The sequence below is a fragment of the Callithrix jacchus genome, chromosome 5 (assembly GCF_049354715.1).
Source record: "Callithrix jacchus isolate 240 chromosome 5, calJac240_pri, whole genome shotgun sequence".
Lineage (NCBI taxonomy): Eukaryota > Metazoa > Chordata > Mammalia > Primates > Cebidae > Callithrix > Callithrix jacchus.
Window position 1 is genome coordinate 84,752,259 of NC_133506.1, and position 25,769 is coordinate 84,778,027.

The following is a 25,769-nucleotide window of genomic DNA, read 5'->3' on the forward strand; positions in this document are numbered from 1 at the left end:
CTAAGAAAATAATATGTAATAACTAAAGAATTAATTCTAAGGAATTTTGTTCCAAGATTAAGTTTAGTTGATACTAGAAAAGTAACCTTCAACCCCCTGTTAACCTCTTATCCTTAGAAAGACTGAATTCAGCCTCTAAAATCATAAGTGTCTTCTGGTGAAATTACTTCTTTTTTCCCAAATGAACATTTCATGGGTAAGGGAGTGGAAAAATGTTCAGTGCAGATTCACTTGGGACTGTAATGATCTAAATACACTCACATGCTGTCCTGGGGGATGGAAAGGGAACAGCAGCAAATATCAAGGCCTCCTTTTTCTGAATGGTGACATGATGGCTTTGGTGTTGGGTGGTGTCATGCTGTGGCACCAGCTGCTGGCATATTTAACCTACTGAGGCCCTCAGCCTGGGACAAACAGCTCATGGGAGGAAAGAGGACAAAGGGACTTAAATCACCCTCAGTCCCCAGGAGGAGGACACATTCTTACAACATTTTATTTTGAAAATCCTGTTTTTCCTTCCTAAAGGCGGCATGACATCTATGATTTCTATTTATATGAGAAAAAGTGTAAATGGGCAGTTCTAATAGAGATGCTTCCTTCAAATGACCCTGGAAAGCCAGAAAATGAGGCTCAGAGTAAGAACCTTTCATTTTGTTTAGAGCCAGGGCCTCACTCTGTCACCGAGGCAGGAGTGCAATGGCATGATCATGACTCACTGCAGCCTTGAACTCCCGGGCTCAAGGGATCCTCCTACCTCAGCCTCCCAAAGTGTTGGGATTACAGGCATGAGCCACTATGTCTGGCCAAGAACCTTTAACTGGAGTCCAATGCAGTCTCTAAAAGCCCACCTTGTGAGTCCCCTCACTTTCTCCTGCATTTCATAGGAATTTGGCAAGTGGGAAGGGGCAGGATATGGGCCCTTAGCCTGCAGGGTGTCTGGTCTTCCCAGATGCTCCTCTCAGCCACCAGTCACCACCTCCAGGGGGCATGCCGGCCTCTGCTCTTCCTCCAAGCCCCCTGGAGCCTCTGCTCTTATCCTCTGCCTCTGTTATCCTCTTGCCTCTAATTCTCGAACATGGACCCCGATGAGTTGCTTTGATGATGACCTAGAGCCCAAATTGCTGGCAACCAAAACATTCTCTCCTTTTCCTTAAGGAAATAGAAAACCTAATCTTCCCATCTTTCAGGTAGGTGGCAGTGAGGGTGGGGAGGGGAGTTGGGGTTTCATACCTCTGAGAATGGGAGGATAAATAAAACAACCAAGTATTCCTATTAGAAAAAGCTAGTCTTTCCACACAGCCCGGGAATAAGGGTCTCAGTCCACTGGATACAGAGTCGGTAAGGGTTTTCAAGCCATGGTGGCAGGTGGTCTCCCAGCTGTAGTTCTGGAAGACACAAGGAAAACCACAACTCCTGACCCAGGATGGGGTGGGGGCTATGGAGAAGAGAAGGTGAACGGATGAATGCAGAAGCAGTGTGGCTGACATGCCGCAACATGGATAGGCCTGAGGATGCTGTGCTGAGTGAAATCAGCCCGTCACTAAAGGGCACATACTGTGTGAGTTCACACCTACAAGGTTCCTGGAAGGGGCAAATTCAGAGACAAAGCAGAACAGTGGTTAGGGGCTGAGGGTGGAGAATAGGAAGTCCTCTCCCTCGTGTTTAAAGTATACAGAGCTCAGTTTGGGATGATGAAAAAGTTTTGGAAATAGAAAGTACTGCTGGCTGCACAACCATGTGAATGTGCTTCATTCCCGGAACTGTACACTTAAAATAGTAAAAATTATTTTATGTTATGTGTGTTTTAAAATGAAAAAGAAAAAAGAAAAAAAGAAAAACCAGATAAGACCAACAAGGCTAAAGGGACAGACCACACCCTCTCTTCCTCAAAGCACCAAGAAAAGGAGCCAAGTGAACTTCGTTTGGCAAAAACGGATCCTCCCTGTGAAATTAAAAGTACTTTCAGCTGGGCACGGTGGCGTGTGCCTGTAATCCCAGCTACTCGGGAGGCTGAGGCAGGAGAATTGCCTGAACCCAGGAGGCGGAGGTTGAGGTGAGCCGAGATCACGCCATTGCACTCCAGCCTGGGTAACAAGAGCGAAACTCCGTCTCAAAAAAAAAAAAAAGTACTTTCATTTATCAGCATCATTTTTAAAAAAAAAGTTTAAAAAGTACTTTAAGCATATGCCCTATTTTGCAAATTATAAGCAATCTTGCCCAATTAGGATGGAGAGTTTCCAGTTATCTCTTTAAATGGCTGCTAAGGATTTCTGTTTGGTTGTGTGGTCATTTCTGTCCAGAGGAGGGGGACCCTGGTGCTACAAGGCTCAGTTTTGCAGAAGCACCAGCCCACGAGTACAGGCAAGTCCCCATGCATGCTGGTGACTAGGCACCAGATGCCACAAGACACTGGTGCAGACTCCTGAGCGGGCCACATCTGTGCCTCTCTGCCCACCTGCTTTCTCACCACTCTCACCCTTGCACGCTACTGTCTGACCCCATCTCCTCCAGCTCACAGTGCTCCAGATCTGCTCTGGGTCTTTGGAGTCCTTCTTGCTCCCAAGCACAGCACTGGCTTTGGACTGCTCCACTGGTGACAGTGACCAGTGGACTTGGCCCTTGCCCATGGCTCTTCCTCTATTTTACCCCAGAAAGCAACCATGGTAAGAGCACCTGGGTCCAGGCCCTGCCTCCAACTCTGATTTTTAACCCCAAAGGGGCCAGAGGAGCCATTTCTCATTAATGCAGCTGTTTCTGGAGCTCTGCATTTAAAAAAACGTGTTTGACTGGAAAAGACCTATGATTTTGCTTCAGTTTAACAAAAGCGAACTCTAACTTTAACTTTATGATTACTTCACTGTGATGACCCCTCAGGGACTTAGGTCTGGGCTTTTCCACCTCTTCCACCCACACACCTTACCATGCTGCTAGGTACCTGGGAATCAGTAAGAAGGAAGCCAGCGAGAGAAGTCTACAAAAAACAGAAAATGAGACAGAGGAAGGAGATACAACACATATACTCACAATAAAATGTGAACAGGCTAAACTGCCCTGTTAAAGGAATTTTCAGATTACATAAAGCCAAGCTATTTATAAGATATAACCCTAATACAGGCAACTAAGAAAGGCTGAAAATAAAGAAGGAGCCTGGCATGGTGGCACAGCAGTAATCCCGGCTACTTGGGAGCCTAATGTAAGAGATAACTTGAGCCCAGGAGTTTGAGACTAGCCTGGGCAACATAGCAAGACTCTGAAAAATTAATTTTAAAAGAAAGTAGCTGGGTGTGGTGGCACACACTTGTAGTCCCAGCAAATTGGGAGGCTAAGGTGGGTGGATCAGTTGAGCCCAGGAGTTTGAGGCTACAGTGAGCTATGATCACGCCATTATACTCCAGTTTGGGCAACAGAGCAAGACCCTCTTTATTTTTATTTTTTTAGAGACAGGGTCTTGCTATGTTGCCCAGGCTGGAGTGCAGGTGCAATCCCACTACTGATCAGCACAGGAGTTTTGACGTGCTCTGTTTCCAACCTGGGCTGGTTCTCCCCTTCTTAGGCAACCTGGTGGTCCTCCGCTCCCGGGAGGTCACCATGTTGATGCCAGACTTAGTGCGGACACCCGACTGGCATAGCACACTACAGCCCAGAACTCCTGGGCTCAAGCGATCCTCGCACCTCAGCCTCCCAAGTAGCTGGGACTACAGGCATGTGCCACCGCCCCTGGCAACCCTATTTCCTTAAAAATAAAAATTAAAAAAAGAGTTGGGAGGCTGAGGTGGGTGTATTACCTGAGGTCAAGAGTTCGAGACCAGCTGGCCAACATGGTAAAACCCTGACTCTACTAAAAATACAAAAATTAGGTAGCCATGGTGGTGGTGGGGCACCTGTAATCCCAGCTACTGGGGAGGCTGAGGCAGGAGAATCACCTGAACCCAGGAGGTGGAGGTTGCAGTGAGGCTAAATTGTGCCACTGCACTCTAGCCTGGGTGATAAGAGCAAGACTCCATCTAAAAAAAAGAAAAAGAAAAAGGAAAAACAAAGAGTTATCATGCAAATAACATAAACACAAAATCACAAATCAAGCAAAACATAGATGGAAACAATAGTATTAGTATTATAAAATGTATACTTCAAGAGGAAAAGGATTAACTAAAATTAAAGGTAAAAACTACCAAGAAGATAGAGCTAGAAACCTTTATGTATGGTTCAACATAATCTCTTAGAAAGCTTTGAACACAAACCACAGTCAGAGTAAGAGACTTCAATACACTTGACTCAGAATTCAGCAGATCAAGTGGCCACACGGGATGGGAGACACTTGATCTCCCACTGAGGCTCGGGGGTCACTAATGGGCCTCGGAACTACTCACACCTTGAGCCCTGAGAACGGTCAGGGGCTTTGCCTTATCTCTGTACAACTAATAGGTCCTTTTAGAGGACTTTTGCCAAAATGAGAGTATTGGTCCCAGGGAAAACTTAAGTCTTCACTGTTAGAGAACACAAAAATTGTCTGGAACTTTTAAATGAGATCTCAACCTCCACCAAAAAAAATTTTTTTTAAGCTTCAGGTTTTTGTTTGTCAGACTGGAAAGTCAGAGTCTTATAAACATAGTACAAAACATTTCTTTGGCTAAGAATTAATTCTGTCACCAATCCTACTACAGGAGGCAGTAAAATAAAGACCTATTACTTTTTTTTAAAGAGTTAGAGAGTCACTCTGTTGCCCACGCTGAAGTGCAGTGGCATGATCATAGCTCACTGCAATCTTGAACTCCTGGGCTCAAGCAATCCTCCCACCTCAGCCTCACAAGTACCTGAGACTACAGGCATGTGCCTCTATGCCCAGCTATTTTTCTAAAAACTTTTCGTAAGAGGTGGTCTTGCTATGTTGACCTGATTGGTCTCAAATTCCTGGCCTCAAGTGATCCTCCCTTGGCTTCCTAACGCCCTGAGATTATAGGTGTGAGCCACTGGACTTGGCCCTTATTGCATTTTTGACTATATAAAGATGATACAGGATTTTAGAGCTCACTAATATCATTACTAAAAAAAATTCAGGTCTTGACACAAAACTTCATTTATACTTAAAGCAAGCAACCACAAGCCAAATGTCTCTTAATCAATGAGTATTAAAAATCATATGTTATATTAAATATTAACCAAAATAAAGCAGAGATTTCCCACAGCAATAATATACCATAACTAAGTTGGACTTTTGTCCCCAGATATGTAAGAATTTTTTCCTACTAGAAAACTTATTTGTTATTAATTACATAAGTAAGTTAAAAAAGAAACCATATAGATAGCTCATTAATTGCCAAAAAGGAATTTGCTATAACTATTATCTATTTCTGGATTAAAAAAAATTCTCAGTTAACTCAAAACAGATGCAAGCTTCCCTCAATTGATAACCTATTCACTAGAAAATGACACAAAAATCTTATTTAAAGGTAAGATATTACTATTAATGGAAAATAAAACCAGAATGTCCCCATCAGTAGTATTAGTTGTTCTGGACTTTCATGAATGCAATAAACCAAAAGAAGTATAAGAGGTATAAATATTGGAAAGAAGAAATAAAATTATCATTATCTGTAATAGTTTATCTAGAAAACCAACAAGTATATTCAAATAATGAAAAATGCCAGGGCATAAAAGTCATCACAACAATACGCATCACAGCACTGGCCGACACTCACAGGGCCCTAGCCGGGGCCCAGGGTGTTATGCTGCACTTGGGTCACACTCTCATTTCTCTGCTCAGCAGCAACCTGTGGCAGAAAACCAGACCCATGGAGCTGCAGAAGGGCACAGCAAGTCCAGACACCGCTCAGTTCCCAACACCACTCAGTTCCCATTCATACCTGGGCCTATCAGGTAGTTCAAGAGAGGTAATTAAATAAGTGATGCTGAAATAAACAGCCAACCATCTAGGGGGGAAATCAACACAATTGCACTCCAGAAGGAACAAAGGGATGTGTATATCTATATAACTTATATATAAAAGATATCTGGAACCTCTGCGACAGATAATGGTTAACACCCTTAAGGAGAAATGAATAAAGCTCTCTGAAGCCTCCAGGCAAATGGCAATAAAGCATGGACTCACAATCTCGTTCCGTTGTGAAGCCCCTCAAAACCACAGATAGGAATTTCTTTGTTTCCCCTGAAGGCATTAACTGACAAGGAAAAAGAGAACAGGAAAGAAAACAAAATGTTGGCAGCTGCAAAGTTGATGGACAAAAAATAACATAACAGACCTAAGCAAACTAAATCCCAAGCCAGCAGTAGGGAAGGTCAAGGACCCAACCTGATTTATGGTACAAAATCCCCCAAAGGCTCAGGAAATTGGTGACAAGAGGCTCTTCAGGTGGTTAAAAACAGGACTGTGTTGGAGATCTGTTTACAGAGCAGCCAGAGCTCCAGATGCCTTCTCTTCCCTGCACACCCAAAGGAAGTGAGGCTGCTGGACCCGGTGGATATTGAGTAGTTGAGGCACAAGTGAAGCACTGAAAATAAGGGAATTAAGTGAATTTACATGGTGAGGGCTGAGATAGCCACTCTTTACCCCCAGACCTCTTCTTTGACTGATCCCCTAATCCTGGGTGCCAAGTCGAAGCCCTTATGCAGGAGACTGGAAGGCCCTTCTCTGGGGAATGGATGAGCCCAAGAGGAAGGACCTAGACACTGACATCAGGAGTTTGTCATGGACATGCCATGGGAACAGCTCTCTACTATGAAGACCATAGCCGAAGGTGTCAGACGCAGGGCAGGACAGGGGTCCGTTTTGCAGAGCTCTCCATCTAAACATGAGCAATCAAACCTCAAGCATAAATATGGAGACCTAAAGATACCAATGGAACAAAGGGACTGTAGGAAGCAATCCAGGTAGGGAGATTTGGTGATAAAAGTCAACCTACAATCCTCAGTGTAATTCATATGTGACATTACCTCTAGGAAACAAGAACAGAATGCTACAACATATTTAGGGAACACAAAATCCTAGAAATTAAAAATATGATAGCAATCATATACAATAGAATTTTATTTAGCTTTAAAAAGGAATGAAATTCTGACATGCTATAATATGGATGAACCCTGAGGACATTATGTTAAGTGAAATAAGCCAGACCAAAAGGACAAATACTGTATGATTTCACTTATATGAGGTACCTAGAGTAGTCAAATTCATAGTGATACAAAGTAGAATGATGGCTGGGGGAAGAGGGGAATGGCAGGTCAGTATTTAATGGGCATAGTTTCAGTTTTGCAAAATGAAAAAGTTCTGGAGATTGATTACACAACAGTGTGAATATACTCAGCAGTACTGAACTGTACACTCAAAAATGATTCAGATGGCAAATTTTATGTGTATTTTACCACAATTAAAAACTAATAAAATTGAAGTGATGGAACAACAAAATAAGATAGCAGAAATTATGCGTTTAATAGAATTTGGAAGACTAAACTCAGGGAAGCCTCCCAGAAAACAAAACTATGAGGCAAAGAGAAAACTACAGAAAAAGAATATGATAATTAGACGACCAGGGTAAAGGGAGTTCCAGAAAAAGAAAACAGAGTAGAAGAAATTATCAATGAAGTAATTCCAGAAAATAAAGACATGAATTACTGTATTGAAAGGGTGCAGTGAGTGACGAGCATGATAGAAAAAAACAAAACTTAAGCTATAGAGCAAGGCAAATCACGCTGAAAGTTTAGAATCATGGGAACAACTAAAACCTCCTATGAGTTTTTGGAGAGAAAAAAGTCACAAAAGACTGGTATCATTTTCTTCTTACCCCAACACTGGCAAATAGAAGACAATGGAGCAATGCCCACAAAATTATAAAGGGAAATAGTTTCTGACCTAAAATTTTATATGCAAGGAAACCATCAAGCATCACGGTAAAACAAAGATGCAAAGTCGAATGGTAAAGTTAAGGTAATGACTTTGCATCTTTGCAAAGTCATTACCTTCTATGAACCCATTCTCAGAGAGATACTGGAGAAAAAAAGGAAAAAAAGAATAGGACGTAGGATACAGATCAAAAAAGAGAGGGGCAAAGAAATAACAGGGAATCTGTGCACCAGGCATAGAGGGCGGTCATGATGGAGGATGTCAGAGCTCCAGAAAAATCTCAAGATGACATTGCTGCGATCCCTGACCCGTGTTGTGTGGATTTCTCACAAAGAGTTGGGGTTGAATTAGTGACACTTACATAGAAAACTAAGTAAACAGACAAAAAATAAGATGATTTTAAGTGGAGGGTGAATAAAATATTGTGTAAAAGAAAAAGGAGCAACAGTGTAGTATACTACCACAAGGCTAATCTATGAATGACAAAGCATCTCTTTTTTTTTTTTTCTTTGAGACAGAGTCTCACTTTGTCACCAGGCACCAGGCTGGAGTGCAGTGGCGTGATCTCGGCTCACTGCAACCTCTGCCTCCTGGGTTCTCCTGTCTCAGCCTTCCGAGTAGATGGGATTACAGGTGCGCGCCACCATGCCCAGCTAATTTTTATATTTTTTAGTAGAGACGAGGTTTCACCATGTTGGCCAGGCTGGTCTCGATCTCTTGACCTCATGATCTGCCCACCTTGGCCTCCCAAAGTGCTGGGATTACAGGCATGAGCCACTGTGCCCAGCCAACAAAGCATCTTAATGTGAATGCCAGGTACACACAACCACAATGAGAGAATGCAAAGACAGGCAGCATGGAGGGTGGGGGCGGTGAAAAAGAAATAAATCCTCATCTTTCACAGGAGATCAAAACACAACATCTAAAATGAAAAACCAGAAATAGCAGTGATAAGCATGCTATTTAGCAACGTAGGGGTAAATGCCAAAACATCAGCAAGGCAACTTGAAAACGTCTCTGGGGAGCAGGAAGCAGAGCTCTCAGGCCAGGCTGATTGCTTTCCTCATCAGGTTCTCTGCAGACTTGGTTACGGGCATGCAGAGCTCTGACAGAAATAAAAACCAAAACAAAACCAAAAAGAAATGTTGGAAATTTTGAGGAAAAAAGAACATGCAAATAGAAAAGCAAGCAAAGCAAATGTACTAGTAATTCACAGAAGAAAGATGTAAATGACTAACTAACTGATAAAAGGCGCTTCACTTTCATCTACAATGAAGAATGAAAAAAATGCCATTTTCTCCTAAGACCGAAAAAGACCAAAAGGGTACGTGTATTCAATATTGGGAATTTACATTGTACATCTTGCATATTGTAAATCTTGTACATTGTGTAGAGAAGTATAAACTAAATAACCTTACAGTAGAGCAATTTGAGAATATATATTAAAATGGAAAGTATAACACAACCTTTTCGAAGCAAATTCACTTCCAGAAACTTATTTTACAAAAATTTAGCACCATTTTACAACTATTTAGCAAAAGCATAAAAAGGCATGATAAGTGATACACATCATCATGTCCATTTTTTCTCCCCAGAGACGATGGCTCTCTGTTGCTCAGACTGCAGTAGGGTGGCACGATCATAGTTCACTGCAGCCTTCAACTCTTGGGCTCAAGCCATTCTCCATCTTCAGCCTCTTAAGTAGCTGGTACTACAGGTTCATGCCACCACACCGGTTATTATTATTTTTTGGTAGGCACAGGGTCTCACTATGTTACCCAGGCTGGTTCAAACTCCTGGCCTCAAGTGATCCTCCCACCTTGGCCTCCCAATGTGCTGTGAGCCACTGTGCCGAGCCACAACAGAAAATGGGTAAAGGACATGAATAGACATTTCTCAAAAGAAAATATACAAATGGCCAAGAAATGAAATGGCCAAGTACGAAAAAAATGCTCATCACTAATCATCAGAGAAATGCAAAATAAAACCACAACGAGACCACCTTACTCGTACAAGAATGGCCATTATTAAAAAGTCAAAAAATTTAGTCATTTAAAAAAATGAGGCAAAATTCATATATTTAAAATTTTATTTTTTAGAATTAGTTCCCCTGTATGCCTTTGTGTACCCATAGCTTAGCTCCCACTTGTAAGTGAGAACATATGATTTTTGGTTTTCCATTCCTGTGTTACTTCATTTTCATTCCTGTGTTACTTCATTTAGAATAATGAAGTCCAGCTCCATCCAAATTGTTGCAAAAGACATTATTTCATTCCTTTTTATGATTGAGTAGTATTCCATGGTGTGTGTGTGTGTGTGTGTGTGTGTGTGTATGTGTGTGTACATATATATATCACATTTTCCTTCTCTACTCATTAGTCAACAGGCACTTAGGTTGGTTACACATCTTTGCAATTGTGAATGTGCTGCTATAAATATGCACATGTATGTATCTTTTCTATATATTGACTTATTTTCCTTTGGGTAGATGCCCAGTAGTGGGATTGTTGAATTAAATGGTAGATCTATTTTTAGTTGGAAAAACATATGGAATCTCCGTTATGTTTTCCAAACAGGTTGCATTAATTTACATTCCCACCAGTAGTGTACAAGCGTTCCTTTTCCCCACATTCATGCCAGCATCTACTGTTTTTTGAATTTTTAAAAATGGCCATTCTTGCAGGAGTAAGGTGGTCTCTCATTGTGGTTTTATTTTGCATTTCCCTGATGATTAGTCATGTTGAGCATTTTTAATATGTTTCTTGGCTATTTGTATATCTTCTTTAGAGAAATGTCTATTCATGTCCTTTGCTCACTTTCTGATAGGACTATTTTTTTTTTTTTTTTGTCTTAATGATTTGAGTTCCTTGTAGATTCTGGATACTAGTCCTTTGTTGGACTGTAGTTTGCAAATATTTTCTCCCATTCTGCAGGTTGTCTGTTTACTCTGATTATTATTTCTTTTTCTCTGAAGAGCTTTTTAGTTTAATTAGGTCCCACTTACTTATTTTTGTTTTTGTTGCATCTGCTTTTGGGGTCTTAGTCATTAATTCTTCACTTAGGCTGAAGTCTAGAAAAGCTTTTCCAAATTGTCTTCTAAAATTTTTATGGTGTCAAGTTTTATATTTAAGTCTTTGATACATCTTGAGCTGATTTTTTTGTATAAGGTGATAGAGACACAAGTCAATAAATGTGATACATCACATAAACAAAAACCATACGATCATCTCAACAGATGCAGAAATAGCATTCGACAAAATTCAGCATCTCTTAATGATAAAAGCTTGCAACAAACTAGACATAGAAGGGACTTGCCTCAAAAAATATATATATGGGTATATGACAAACCCGCAACCAGCATAATACTGAATGGGGAAAAGTCAAACACATTCCCCATGAAGACACCAACCACCACCAAGCTGTCAATCAAGTCACGAACTCAATCCCTTTTACAACAGCTGCAAAACAAAAACAAAAAGCTAGGATTATACTCAACTAATGAGGTGAAATATTTCTACAAGGAGAACCCCAAAACACTGCTGAAAGAAATTAGAGATGACACAAACAAATGAAACCACATCCCATGCTCATATAATCAATATTGTGGAAATGATCATTCAGCCCAAAGCAATCTACAATCTGCTGAATGAAACTCCCACCCAAATACCAACATCATTTTTTACAGAATTAGAAAAACAATCTTAAAATTCATATGGAGCCAAAAAAGAACCTGAATAGCCAACGCGATCCTAAGTAAAAAGAACAAATCTGGAGGCATCACATTACTGGACTTCAAATTATACTAGTTACCAAAACAGCATGGTACTGGTCTAAAAGTATGCACACAGACCAATGGAACCAAATTTGTATATTTTAAACCAGTATAATAAAGTGTATAGTTAGTGGCTTTGAGTACATTCCCAATGTGCAACCATCACCAGTCCAAAACATTTTCATCATGCAATAGAAAACTGTACCCACTAAGCAGCCACTCCACTCCTTATTCTCCTCTCTCCTCAGCCTCTGGCAACTACTCATCTTCTTTCTGTTTCTGTGAATTTGCCTATTCTGGATTTTTCTTATAAATGGACTCGTACCAGAGGTAGCCTGTGCACCCAGCTCTTTAAATCGGCATCACGTCTTCAGGGAACATTCATACTGTAGCCTGTGTCAGTTCCTTACTCCTTTTTAAGGCTCAATAAAAAGCCCATGTTCAATGATCAGGAGGGGAACCCACAGGACATGGCATGGAGTCATGGCCACAGCTATTCGCAGATGTATTACAGTGAAAGGACACAACACTAGATCAGCAAAGGGAAAAGGCGCAGGGTGTGAAGTCCAGAGGAAACCAAGCATGAGCTTACAAGAGTCCTCTCCAGCAGTCATGGGCACAGTTAATTCCCCAAGCAAGGAGCCATGACAACTCCTGTGAAATGCTGCCAACCAGGGAAGCTCACTAGGGACTCAGTGTCCATTGTTTTTATCAGGGGCTAGTCACATGGTCCCCTTTTGCCCAGCATATACCACATTGCAGACTCCTCATAGGAAAGCCACTGTTCAGCACAAACCACGTGTTTGCACCAAGAGTTTCAGCACCATCAGCCCTCTCATCAGTTCTGGGAATGGTGGGAACTCTCCTGTAAACCCAGTTCCCAAACGCCAGCCAAGGGCCAGCCTTGCAAGCAGCCTTGCTAAGGAGAGCTCTCCCAGGCCTGCTGAGTTAACTCTTTTCTGCACAGAGGCAAAAACATGGCTGCCAGCAGCATCTGGGCTTTATATTTTAAGGTGATCTTTCTCAGTTTTATTTCCAAAATTTCCAAGGAAGAGGCTGATGGGCCCAGTTTAGACTTGTCTGAGCTGCTTCTTTGTTGTTTGTGCAGATGAAGGTGGGAGAATGCTTCCCTCCCCATCTGCTGTGCCAACAGTCTGACAGGTCTCTACACTGTTTGATATTTTTGTTGAGAAAGCCATTTTTATTCCTTGACATTTCATACCTCTGGGAGTGCACACACCACTGAGAGTGGGAGCAGGTGCCCCAGAGCACATTAACTCATGAGAGAAAACCAACCAGAAACACGGCCACCAGGAGAGGACTGTGTCTCCCACAACATGGGAAAGCTCTTTGTCTTTATTTTCCAAACAAATTCCACTGTCGTCTCAGGTTGTAGAACAATGCCTAGGCCACTGAAAATGCCTTCACAAACCACTGTGTCAGGAATGGCGCAGAAGCAGAGAATGGGTGGAAAAGGTCTCAACAGAGTGAAGTCCACAGTGCCGCACATCTGCTATTGGGACTGTATCTTCACAAGGAAGTCAGGGAAAGGACCACTCTGATGGCAACAAATACGTCAAAAGCTTTAAGTTCTTTGAATTGTGCATGTAGCCCTCAAGAGACCTGTCTCAAAAAAGAAAACAGTAAACAGAACCCCAAGTGGCCTGATATTTCAGAGACTGCTTGCTATTGGCTAAGCAGATTTAAGTGCTTATCTGTGAGAATTCAGAGACGAAAAAAACAGAATTTGCCTGCAATGTGGGTGTTCTTTCCAGCTTTAAAACAAGATTCAGTTTGGACAACACTCTCATCCAGGATGGGGTGCAGGAGTGCAATCTTGGCTTGGCCTGCTGGGCTCAAGCTATCCTCCCACCTCAGCCTCCCAAGTAGCTGGGACTATAGGCGTGTACCACCACAACCAGCTAATTTTTTTGGTATGTCCAGCCTGGTCTCGAACTCCTGGGCTCAAGGGATCTCTCTGCCTTGGCCTCCGTCAGGCGCCAATAGGAATTGAACTATAGGAGATACTTGTATGTATCTTAATCTAAGGAATATTTGCATTAGGTCAGTGCAAAAGTAATTGTGGTAATGGCAAAAACCGCAATGACTTTTGCATCAAGCTAATATAAATCTTCATCTAAGTAAACGTTTTCTATAAAGGATCAAATTGTAAATAATTTCAGTTTGGTAGGTCATCTAACTGAAAAATTTCTGTTCCAACTACTCAGCTCTGCAGTTGCAGAAAAGAACAGTTCTAGAGAATATGTGAACAAATGTGTGAGGCTGTTTGCTTACAAAACTTATTTATAAAAACACGGTGAGCTGGATTTGCCATTCATCTGAGTCAAGACTTATATCTAGTTTAACAGTGTCAGAAACTCTATCATTACTATTTCAAATTGCAAGAGCTTACAAAATGCTCACTTTTATTACCTTTATAAAATAAGAATGGACCATGTCAAAATGAGAAAATTCTGAGTTATAACACAGTATATGCGATTCAGGCTAAGGGTATTTTTAGGTAAGCCGCTTGGAAAAATGCTGTTTTTCTGAAAAATGTTTTATTAATCTTTTATGTTTATATTTTAACTTAAAAAGATGCAGTTTAGGGAGAAATCACTGACTTGTTAATTGTCACAGGGCTGTGAAGTGGGAGAGCAGCACTGCAGATGGTGCCCAGCCCAGGAGGCCCCTCAGGTCCATTCTTGACACTGTCATTCCAGGAGAGCACCCTCCTCATGGGTTTTGTTTCTTCATTTTAAATCTTTTCTCAAAAGCAACTGGTTTAATTATTGAGTACAGTGCTTCTTTCTGGCCTTTCCTTCAGCTTTTCCACCTCCAAATTGTAGGTCATAATATAACCTTTGATACAAAGAATACACTTGGATTATGAATGACAATAATAAAAGAAATGCTTGTGAATCCTGACTCCCAAGTAAGAACTGGATTACGAATACCTTGCATCTACCCTTTTTATTTTATTGTTTTGCTTCAATTATTATTATCATTATTTTTTGAGATGAAGTCTTATTCTGTCACCTAGGTTGAAGGGCAGTGGCGTGATTTTGGCTCAGTGCAACTGCCACCTCCTGGGTTCAAGCAATTCTAGTGCCTCAGCCTCCTGAGTAGCTGGGATTACAGACACGCACTACCAAGCCTGGATAATTTTGAGATTTTTAGTAGAGACGGGGTTTCACAATATTGGTCAGGCTGGTCTCAAACTTCTGACCTCAGATGATCCACCCACCTCCCAAAGTGCTGGGATTACAGGCATGAGCCACTGCGCCTGGCCTTCAATTATTTTTTAATATATAAAGCAATACCTGTATACTTTTTAAATTACAGTTTGATAATATTTATAACTTAAATGGCAGCTCCTACCCCATCCAATGTACTTCGTCCCAACACCTTCCTGATCCCTCTACTTAAGTCCTTCAATCTGCATATTCTTTTTAAATAAATAACTTATTGATATATAAATCATATACCACAAAATATATCCTTTAAAAACATGCTATTCAGTGGTTTTGACCATATACAAGGTTATGCAACCCCCACTGTCCATTTCTGGAACATTTTCAACCCCCAAAGAAGCTCTGTCTCATTAGCAGTCAGTCTCCATCCCCTCTCCCCAGCTCCCAGCAACCACTCCTCACCTCTCTGTCTCTATGGATTTGTCTATTCTGGACATTTTATATAAATAGAATCATACAAGATGTGACATTTTGCACCTGACTTCTTTATGTAAAGAAGAGGCAGTTTTAAAAGCATTTTTCTTTCTGTTAAAAATATAACATGTTCAGCAGGACACAGTGGCTCATGCATGTAATCCCAGTAGTTTGGGAGGCCGAGGTAGGTGGATCGCCTGAGGTCAGGAGTTTGAAACCAGCCTGACCAACATGGAGAAATCCTGTCTTTATTAAAAACACAAAATTAGCCAGGTATCATGGCGCATGCCTGTATGCCCAGCTATTCAGGAGGCTGAGGCAGGAGAATTGCTTGAACCCAGGAGGTGGAGGTTATCGTAAGCTGAGATCTCACCACTGCACTCCAGCCTGGGTGACAGAGCAAGACTCCATCTCAAAAAAAAAAAAAAAAAAAGAAACAGCATTTCATTCTTTCATTTGCATGTCTTTGGTGACTAGTGGGATTGAGCAATTTAACATTTGTTTTAAAAAACAATTGCAATATTTCTGGCTATTTATAACTATTTAGAATGCCTGTTAATGATTGAAACCAACCACTTTAACTTATGTGGAGTTCACTATATTGAGCTCCAGGATCTACAGTCAGAGGTGGTTGTCTGAGCCTGTGCTGCAGAGATGTTCAATGCTTTGGGAAGGCAGGGTTGCCACATTAGATCCCTTGACAATACATGGGGAGTGCAACAGAATGCAGGCACTAAGGTGGCCATGACTTCAAGGGTAGCTGCTTTCCAGCTGGGATGGAACACAGGTCAAGCAACCATCACCTTTTTGGGGCTTTGAACCTTCACCCAGAAGCACCATTTCCACTGAAAATATCAACCTATGATGCAATACTGGTTCAACTCTCCAATCTCATCGCACCCAGTCTGTGCCTGCTGCCCATCACCTTGGCCACAGAGCCTTCCTCTGTCCCCTCAACATGGCAAACTCCTTCCTGCCCCAGGCACTTGGCTTTAACTGCCCCCTGTACCTGGGATCCCTTCACCTCATCTCCACAGGGCTAGCTCTTCCTCCCGTTCTGGTCCAGGTGTATATGTCACCTCCTCATCCGGTCTTCCCAACCCGGAGCACCCCAGGCACTCCTGTCCATGCTGCACAATTCTCTGCACAGCCCCTGGGCCTGTTCCCCTTCCACTTCTTTTCTTTGTTGTCTGTCCCACTCCCCTTGACCCACCTTCTTCCTGGGGGTCTAGGCCTGGTTGCTGAGCACGGTGTCCAGCAAGTATTTAGAATATATTCACTGAGTGCACACATGTGCGCAAAGCGTTAGCCGGACATCCCTCTCCGCCCACTTCCTTTGACTCGAACTCATTTGGTCATCCCACAGTCACTACTCACCTAACTGACTGTCTCAGGTTGGGTTGAAGGATCCCCACGATGTACCCCCTCACCCTGAAGCTGCCTGAACTGAAACTGCTGGATGCAGCACTGCTCCCATCAACAGCAGCGCCCAGTCTCCAACACCTGCTCTTCCTGCAGCCTCAGCCAGGTTCCATTCATCCTCTGTCTCTCACTCCTCAGGTCCCAGTGCTTGCAAAATAAAATTATAAGTCCCTCAAACTTTGATTCCTCCTGGGTTACAATGAAAAGATAAAATGTGAATCATAGTGATGTACAAGGGGTGCTTGGTGAAGAAACGATCCTGCTGACAATGAAATTCTCTTACTAAATTCTCTCCTCAATGATCTTAGGTCGGTGGCCTCACTGAAGGCACACAAAGGAAGAGGCAGTTCGAAGATACTTATACTCCAGTATCTATGAACACACTGGGAGGAGAAACATGATCAGAAGAGGACAAAGGTCTTATTTCAGTTTAAACTTGTGGTGCTTCTCTTATTCATCAGAAATCAGAGTCATTCTGTTCAAAGTTTCCTGAAAAAGGGAAAGTAGCTCCCTGAGCTATTCAACTACCTGCCACAATTTTTGATTTAGTTTCTCATAAATGAAGCCCTTAACTATGAAGTATACTATGGTAGCAAAGCTTGTAAAACAGGCTTGTTATTGAAAATAGCGATTGCTTATTATCATACAGAATATAGGAAAATGAATTTTTGTTAAGAGGTAAATGAACTCAAGAGCCATGGGACCCTGTCCTGATAGGCATCTCCTCAGAGGGGATGGTCAGTTTGCTTTGCCCTCTGCCTTCCCCTTGCTGAGGATCTTGGCCTGTAAGTCACTCTGATTAATGTGTGAAATTCAGCCTGGCCGGGCATGGTGGCTCAGGCCCGTAATCTCAGCACTTTGGGAGGCCGAGGAGGGCGTATCACCTGAGGTCAGGAGTTCAAGACCAAGCTGGCCAACAAGGTGAAACCCTGTCTTTAAAAAAAAAAAAGAAAGAAATTCAGCCTTAGGTCTCTCCTAAGTCCTCTGTCACTTTCCAAGAAGCATGAGGAGGCACAACTACCCATTCCACATCTCCACAGCTCGCACCTTGACTGCGTTCCTGGGGCTCTGTCATGTCCTAGACTCTGTGGCTGACACTGGTGATGTGGTCAGGGTCATAGGGCAATTTTAAAAGGGTGAAGTCTGCCAACACTGGAGTGAACTTGGAATCAGATTCCTTCCCAGAGCCTCCAGGTAAGAGCCCAGCCAACACCTGGACACAGGGAGCAGAAAATGCACCTGGGTTCATAAGGGCTTCTGATGTACAAAACCATGAGCTGCTAAATGCACATAGTTTAAACAGCTATGTTTGTAGTTTTTTGCAGCAATGGAAACCCGACAGAGTGGAATTACCAGGATGAAGAGGTAACACTGAATTCCACAGTTCCTTCCTTAGGCTCAGATTATTTCTTGGCCAGATGATGAAAGAGTGGTGGTCTCTTCTTCAGGCCATCAGTGTCTCCATCGTTCATGTCCACTGTGTTTCTCACCTTTTACAGCATGCAGACAGTTGGCAACTTGAGCCACAGAACTGGAAAGAGTTCTCTCGGGCTTAGGCCTGAGTTTTAGATCAGAGGTTCTCAACACTGCCTGGATGTTAGAATCACCTGAGTGGCTGTCCTAGGTGATTCTGTTGCTACAACAAAGAACCACAGGCATGGTGGCTTATACACAACAAAAAGTTCTTCTTCGCAGTTCTAGAGGCTGGACGGACAGTCTGAGGTCAAGGCAGGTTTGGTGTCTGGTGAAGGCCCATTTCCTGGTTCATCCGTGATACCTTCTCACTGTGTCTTCGCATGATGGGAGGGGCAAAGCAGCTGTGAGGTTTCTTGGATAAGCGCTTTCACCCCAGGAGGGGACCAAATCACCTCCCTAAGACCTCACTGCCTAACACCCTCACATTGTGATTAGGATTCAACATACCAATCTGGGGTTGGGATAGGAGGAACATAAACACTCAGAACACAGCAGCAGCTTTTTAGAAACCCTGGTGCCTGGGGCCGTCCCCGTTAGAATTTGATTCTCTGGATCCAGGGTTAGGCCCAGACACAAGTATTTTTAAAAGCTCTCTAAGTGGTTCCAATGCATACACCACAATGAGAACCATGCCTGGGGTGCAGAATTCTAAGATGCCCCTATGACCTCTACTCCCTGGTGTCAAGCTGGCATTATTCCCATGATTATCTATGGCAAAGGGATTTTACATGTGATTAGCTGATTAATAAACTGACCCAAAGGTAGGGAGAAGATTGGGTGGGTCTGACCTAATCACACTGGGTGTTTAAGGGCAGAAAAGTTCTCTCCAGCTGGTGGAAGAGGAAGTCTGGGATTGGAAGCACAAGCACAAGGGCACTGCCATGCAGAATGAGCCTCGATCTAGGAGGTGGTTCGACCCTGGCCAACAGACAGAGGGTAAAGGGGAACCGTGGTCTTACAACGGTAAAAAGCTTATCAGTCCCTGGATGAGCGTTGATGCAGGCTCTCCCCAGAGCCTCTGGGTAAGGGTGTGGCTCAGCTGATGCCCTGACTGCAGCCTCAGGGGATCCTTGGTGGACAGCCTCCTGAGCCGCACTTCTGACCTGCTAGGAGCTAATGAACATGTGATGTTTACGTCGCTAAGTCTGTGATAATTTGTTACACAGTGAAAGAAAACTAATGCAATGATTTAGATGAAAGCAATAAAAGTACTTGGCCATTTCTAGCCAAACTGTTTTCAAAGTTATATTTTCTGTAAGAGTGAACTCTGCTGTCACTTTACATCTTTTCCTTTCTGCTACAACACTGCTGTAATATTCTAAATTGACATGAAACCAGAGGACTTTAAAATTCTTAAACTTGGTCCATTACAACTTCCTAAGAATTATGGATTCCAGCTTTGGAGATGCAGGCGAGACGTATGGACTCCCTACCCATGCCCCTGCCTGATTCACCAGTATTGGCCAAAAGACCAGGGAGCACAGCCAAGGTGCCACCCATGAAGGGGTGAGGCAGCTGTACCTCTTGATGCTTCTTTGGAGGTGACAGAGGACATAGGAGAGACTTAAAGCTGAATTACATACATTCATCAGAATGACTTTTAGCCCAAGATCCCCCAGCTGAGGGAAGGCAGAAGGGAAAGCAAACTGAGCATCCTTGGCCTGGCTGAGGTCTGAGGGCATCAACACAGGGAGAGAGGACAAAGGATTCGGTAGCAACTACAATTGCAGTTTTCAACCTCACAACTGCAGAGCAGTCCATGTGGCAATTTCTGGTCATGGCTAGGACCTCAGCGAGGACTAATGCTTTAGTGCTAGAAAGTCCCTGTTTCCTGCTGGCCATTAGCTAGGGGCCCTTCTTGGCTCCTTCTCATGAGCTCCTCCCTTTTCAAGCCACCAAGAACATGCAGAAACCTTCTCATGCTTTGAATTTCCCCACTTCTGCCACAAGCCAGAGGTATCGCTTGGCTTTTACAGGGCTCTGTGATCAGGTGGGGCACATCTCCCTGGGTCATATAAAGGGGAGGACATTAGACAAGGGTGAGTCATGGGGTCCTCCTTAGAATTCTGCCTGTCACATTCACCCTCTTGGCTTTTTGTCCTTTCAGAATTCTCACTGGTAATTACATTAGAGAGAGAGATTTTCTTATCATAACACAAAACTAGAAGCTCTAAACAGATTTTTAGATCAAAGAAGGGAGGTGTAGGGGATCCCTGGGTTAGGGTGGTCCTTGGCTTAGAAAACAGCTAGCGGGCATTAGGAGCATGAAATTTGAGGACTGGGAATAGTTTGCAGTCCCTTTCTGAAGTGACTTATTCAAAAAGACCTCAGGATGTCTAAGTTGAGCACAGTGTGTGAAAGGGTCTCCTAGGAGCATCATTTTGTGCCCAGTGAGGGCCTCACTTCACAGCGAGGGCAGACTCACATTCTTTCACTGGGTCTTAATCCTGAGTCACTCGAGAAAGTTAGGCAGCTTGGCCCAGGGCTCTGCAGGTGGGTCTGGCTGTGATGCTCACTTCCCAGTGCTGCTGACCTGGGGTGGCCACTGTGCATCACTTCAGCTCCTATTGGCACTGTCACTGCAGTGAGGACCTCCTTATTCTGACCCTCCAAGCCTAGTCCTTGATGGGAAATAAACCTTCATGCAGACACCAAAGCCCTTCAAGGGAGCGGAACAAATGCTGGAATGTCACCTCCCTGATCACTGTATATAAATTGTACCAGTCACCCAACATTCCTAAACCTCCTTTCCTGATTTATTTCTCTCCACAGCAATACCCCCTTCGAATATGGCACATGTTACCTTTTTCTTTCAGTTAACTGGCAGACCCCATGAGAATGTACGTTTCATGAGAGCAGGGACTTTTGCTGTGTAATCCCCCAGCACTTGTAATTACCTAGAGCTGAACAGGTCCCTCAACAAAAATTCAAACTATACACCTACATTTTACCACATACAAAAATTAATTAAGATGAATTAAAGATTTAAGTGTAAGACCTCAAACTATTAAAAATCCTAAAAGAAAAACCTAGGAAATACCCTTCTTGACATCAGTCTTGGCAAAGAAATTTTGGCTAAGTCCCCCAAAACAACTGAAGCAAAAACAAAAATTGACAATTGGGACCTAATTAAAGAGCATCTTCACAGCAAAAGAAACTATGAACAGAGTAAATAGATAACTTATAGAATGGGAGAAGATATTCACAAACTATGCATCTAATATTCAGAATCTATAAGGAACTTAAACAGATCAAAGCAAAAAACAAATAACCCCATTAAAAAATGGGCAAAGGACATGAACAAACACTTCTCAAACAGAGACAGATGAGTGTCCAATAAACATATGAAGAAATGCTGATCATCACTCATCCATCAGAGAAATGCAAATCAAAACCACAATGAGATGTCTTCTCACATCAGTCAGATGTGAGAAGTTGAAAAGTAACAGTTGAAAAGTAACAGATGCTGGTGAGGCTGTGGAGAAAAGGGAACACTCACACACTGTTGGTGAGAATGTAAATTAGCTCAGCCAGTATGGAAAGCAGTTTGGAGATTTCTCAAAGATCTTCAAACAGTGCTACCATTAAACTCAGCAATCTCATTACTGGGTATGTACCCAAAGGAAAACAAATCATTGTACCAAAAAGATACGTGCACTTTTATGTTCATTCCAACAAAAGTCACAATAGCAAAGATACGGAATGAATCTAAATACCCATCAATGATAGACTAGATAAAAAAAATATTTACATATACACCATGCAATGCTACACAGCCATAAAAAAAGAAGGAAATCATGTCCTTTGCAGCAAGATAGATGCAGCTGGAGGCCATTATCTTAAGCAGACTAATGCAGGAACAGAAAACCAAGTACTGCATGTCCTCACTTATAAATGGGCGCTAAACATCAAGTACAATGGGGAACAACAGACACTGGGAACTCCAAAAAGGGTGAGGGAGGGTGGGGGCCAAGACCTGAAAAGCTAACCGTTGGGTACTATTCTCAGTACTTGAGTGATGGGATCAACTGTACCCCAAGCCTCAGCATCACACAATATACCAATGTAACAAACCTGTACATCTACCCTCAAATCTAAAATAAAGGTGAAATATATATATATATATATACATGTCAGTAACATGACAGATTTTTCTACTTCTTCCCTCCCTTCCCTTCCCCTCTCTTTCCCTTTTCTTTCTTTTTTCTCTTTTAGACAGGATCACCCTTTAACATGACAGATTTTTCCTTCCTTCCTTTTTTTTTGAGACAGGATCTCCCTCTGTCACCTAGGCTGGAGTGCAGGGGAGCTATCTATCATAGCTCATGGCAGCCTTAAACTCCTGGGTTCAAGTAATCCTCCTGCCTCAGCCCCCCAGAGTCCTGGGATTCTGACTACTGATATGACAGAGACTCCCAGTCCTGCTAATTTACTATCTGGGCTGCATGATGGCTGAGACTGGGTTTTTCTTTCCAGCTTCTTTCCTCCCCACCTCTCCAAAAAGCTTGAGACTGGGGAGGGAGTGTTGTGGTGCTGGAATCTTCAGTAGGTTTAGCAAAATGTTGTAAGAATGCTGGGGATTACTGAGACTCCATTTCCAAAACAAACAAACTGTCATTGATTTTAAAGAGGGTTTCTATGTAGTGTGAAAGATATAACAATAAAGCTTTTACGGGAAAACATAGGGCAATGTGTTTATGATCCAGGAATATGCAATTTCTTATATAAAATACAAAAAGCACTAACCATTAGAGAAAAGATTGATAAATTAGACTTAATTAAGAATTTTGTTCATCAAAAGAAGAAAATTTAAGGCACACTGGGAGAAGGTATTTGCAAAGGACTTATATGAAGAATACATAAATAACTCTTAAAAACAATAAGGAGGAGAATGACATCTGATTCTTAAAATGAGCAAAGGTTCATATCCTGCCAACAGAGCCAATAAATCCACCCCCCACAACAAACAAGGTGGGCAAAACATCTGAGCAGGTGCATCCCCAAAGGGACTATCCGCATGGTCAATTCGCATATGAAAAGGTGCTCATTCTCCACCGCTAAAAGAAAACCACAATGAGACACTACTACACATTACCCATATGAGCTCTAGTAAAAAGACTGATGCTACCATGTGTTGATGAAAATGCACAGAAATCAACCTCTCATAAATTGCTGAAAAGACATAAATTATACAAATATTTCAGTCATCTATTTGGCATGATCCTAGAATGTATGCATGCCCCACAGCCCAGGAATTCCATTCCTAAGTATGTATCTGGTGGTAATGAGCACATATGTGTTTCAAGAAACATGCATGAGAACATAACAGCACTATTCACCTTAGCCCCAAACTGGACATGACTCAACTGTCCATCAATAACCGAATGGACAACTAAATAATGGTATAACCCTACAATGGGTTACTAAATGGTGAAGAAAATGAACAAACTACAGCACAGGCGACAACATGAATAAATCTTACTGATTCAATACTGTGTAAAAAAAAGCTAGATGCAAATATTATATAGTTTTTAAAGTTCCATTTGTAATAAAATTCAAAGGTAAGCAATACTAACATAATATTTGGGGCTGCATAGTTTTGTTAAAATCCATAAGGAGAAGAATTGAGGACAATGGTTATCTTCGTAGTGAGAGGTAATACTGAGGGCTGCATACTCTATTTGCCTCTCTATCTAGTTGAATAGAAAGATGGTAATTACACACATACTGGTGCACCAAGCACTGGCACACACAGAACATGTACTAGTACAGGACTACTACTGCCCAGGGCTGGCTGAAAGTTGGCTGACATTGTCCCTTACCATGTAATCTTTGGTCTTCTTCTGGCACCATTTCAGTAGAGCATTGTGCTTGGAGCTGCCAAATTCCTGGGCCAAGGCCACGAGAGGGTCTCTTCTCTCTAGACTGGTTACAGAGAAGAGCATATGGTAAGGAGAAGATGCTAATGTTCAGAATCGTCAAATACACAGAAATAAATACCTACTTTAGAAAAGCAAATGTCTAGTTTATTCAGTCAGACTCTAAAGAAACAACCAAATTAGTGACATTAATATTATATTTTATGATGTCTCATAGTCTGAAATAAACATGAAATTGTGCCTCCTGACTGTCATGAGTCTGGGGAGAGTTTTGCTACACTTTGTTTTAAAATCCATCTGTTGCGGGGAGTTTTCCAAGATGGCGCGGTAGGAACAACTTGGAATTGCAGCTCTCAGTGAAGGTGCAGAGGGTGAGTCCTAGCCGCATTTCTAGATGGATCTTTGTTGCCCACAGAACGGGGAAATTCCCAAGTGTAGGAGAGACACAGGAAGCCAGTGCAGCCCTCCCGGCTAGCGTGGGCCATTTCGGCCGGCGCTGCAGCACAGCGGCACACTGCACAAAACGCGCTGATCTGAGTGCCCTGTTAAACCAGCAATCTGAGATTTGGGAGGGCAGATTAGCCTATCCATCTGATTAAACAGGACTTGGACAGTGAGCCAGACAAGAAGATTCCTGGGAAGTGACATTTGAGCCGGTGCAGTGTGCCCCTGCATGGGAAATCACACAGATCCTGGTGCCCTACCAGCAGGTGACTAAAACACCTGGGAGAGAGTCAACCGTTCAACTTAAAAAAAAAATAGGAGGGAGAAAGGGCTCTGAGGCAGGGAGCCAGGTGATCAGGCTCGGCAGGTCCCACCCCCACAGGGACAAACAAAACGGCGATTGGAAACACTCGGGGTTGAGAGTTTCACTGCTGGCACAGCTGAATCCAAGACGGTGCAGCTCCATGGGGGAGGGGTGTCCGCCACTACCGAGGCATTCCACCCCTACTGAGGTACACGCCCATTGCTGATGCAGTCTGCCATTGCCAAGGCAACCCGCCACAATAGAGAGACTCCGCCAACAGGGCAGAGCCCACAACAGCAGGGCAGAGCCCACAGGCAACAGGGCGGAGCCCAGGATGGCAGGGCGGAGTCCACAGCAGCAGGGCAAAGCCCACAGCAGCAGGGACTGGAGTGGACCTCAGCAGTCGTACAGCAGAGGGGCTAGACTGTTAGAAAGAAAACTAAGTAACAGAAATACTTCAGCATCAACAATCTGGGCGTACACTCAGAGACCCAATTGAAAAGCCAGCAACTACTCAGACTACAGGTGGATAAATCCACAAAGATGGGAAGAAACCAGCGCAAAAAGGAGGAAAACACCCTAAACGAAAACACCTCGCCTCCCACAAAGGACCAAAACTCCTCACCAGAAAGGGAACAAAGCTGGACGGAGAATGAGTGTGACGAAATGACGGAATCAGACTTCAGAAGGTGGATAATGAGAAACTTCCGTGAGCTAAAAGAACATGTTCTAAATCAATGCAAAGAAACTAAGAACCTTGAAAAAAGATTTGAAAAAAGATTCGAGGAAATGATAACAAGAATGGACAACTTAGAGAGGAATAGAATGAATTGAAGGAGCTGAAAAACACAACACGAGAACTTCGCGAAGCATGCACAAGTTTCAACAGCTGAATTGACCAAGCAGAAGAAAGAATATCAGAAGTCGAAGATCAACTCAATGAAATTAA

General features: G+C 42.7%; 1 long non-coding RNA gene across 1 annotated transcript in view; it reads right to left on the reverse strand.

The window, feature by feature from the left end:
• Positions 1-25,136, reverse strand: part of LOC144582597 (uncharacterized) — a 39,933-nt gene extending 14,797 nt beyond the window's left edge. The window contains exon 1 of the long non-coding RNA XR_013535625.1: positions 24,016-25,136. This is a non-coding gene — a long non-coding RNA (uncharacterized LOC144582597). The remainder of the gene's footprint in view (positions 1-24,015) is intronic.
• Between the last annotated feature and the right edge of the window lie 633 nt (positions 25,137-25,769).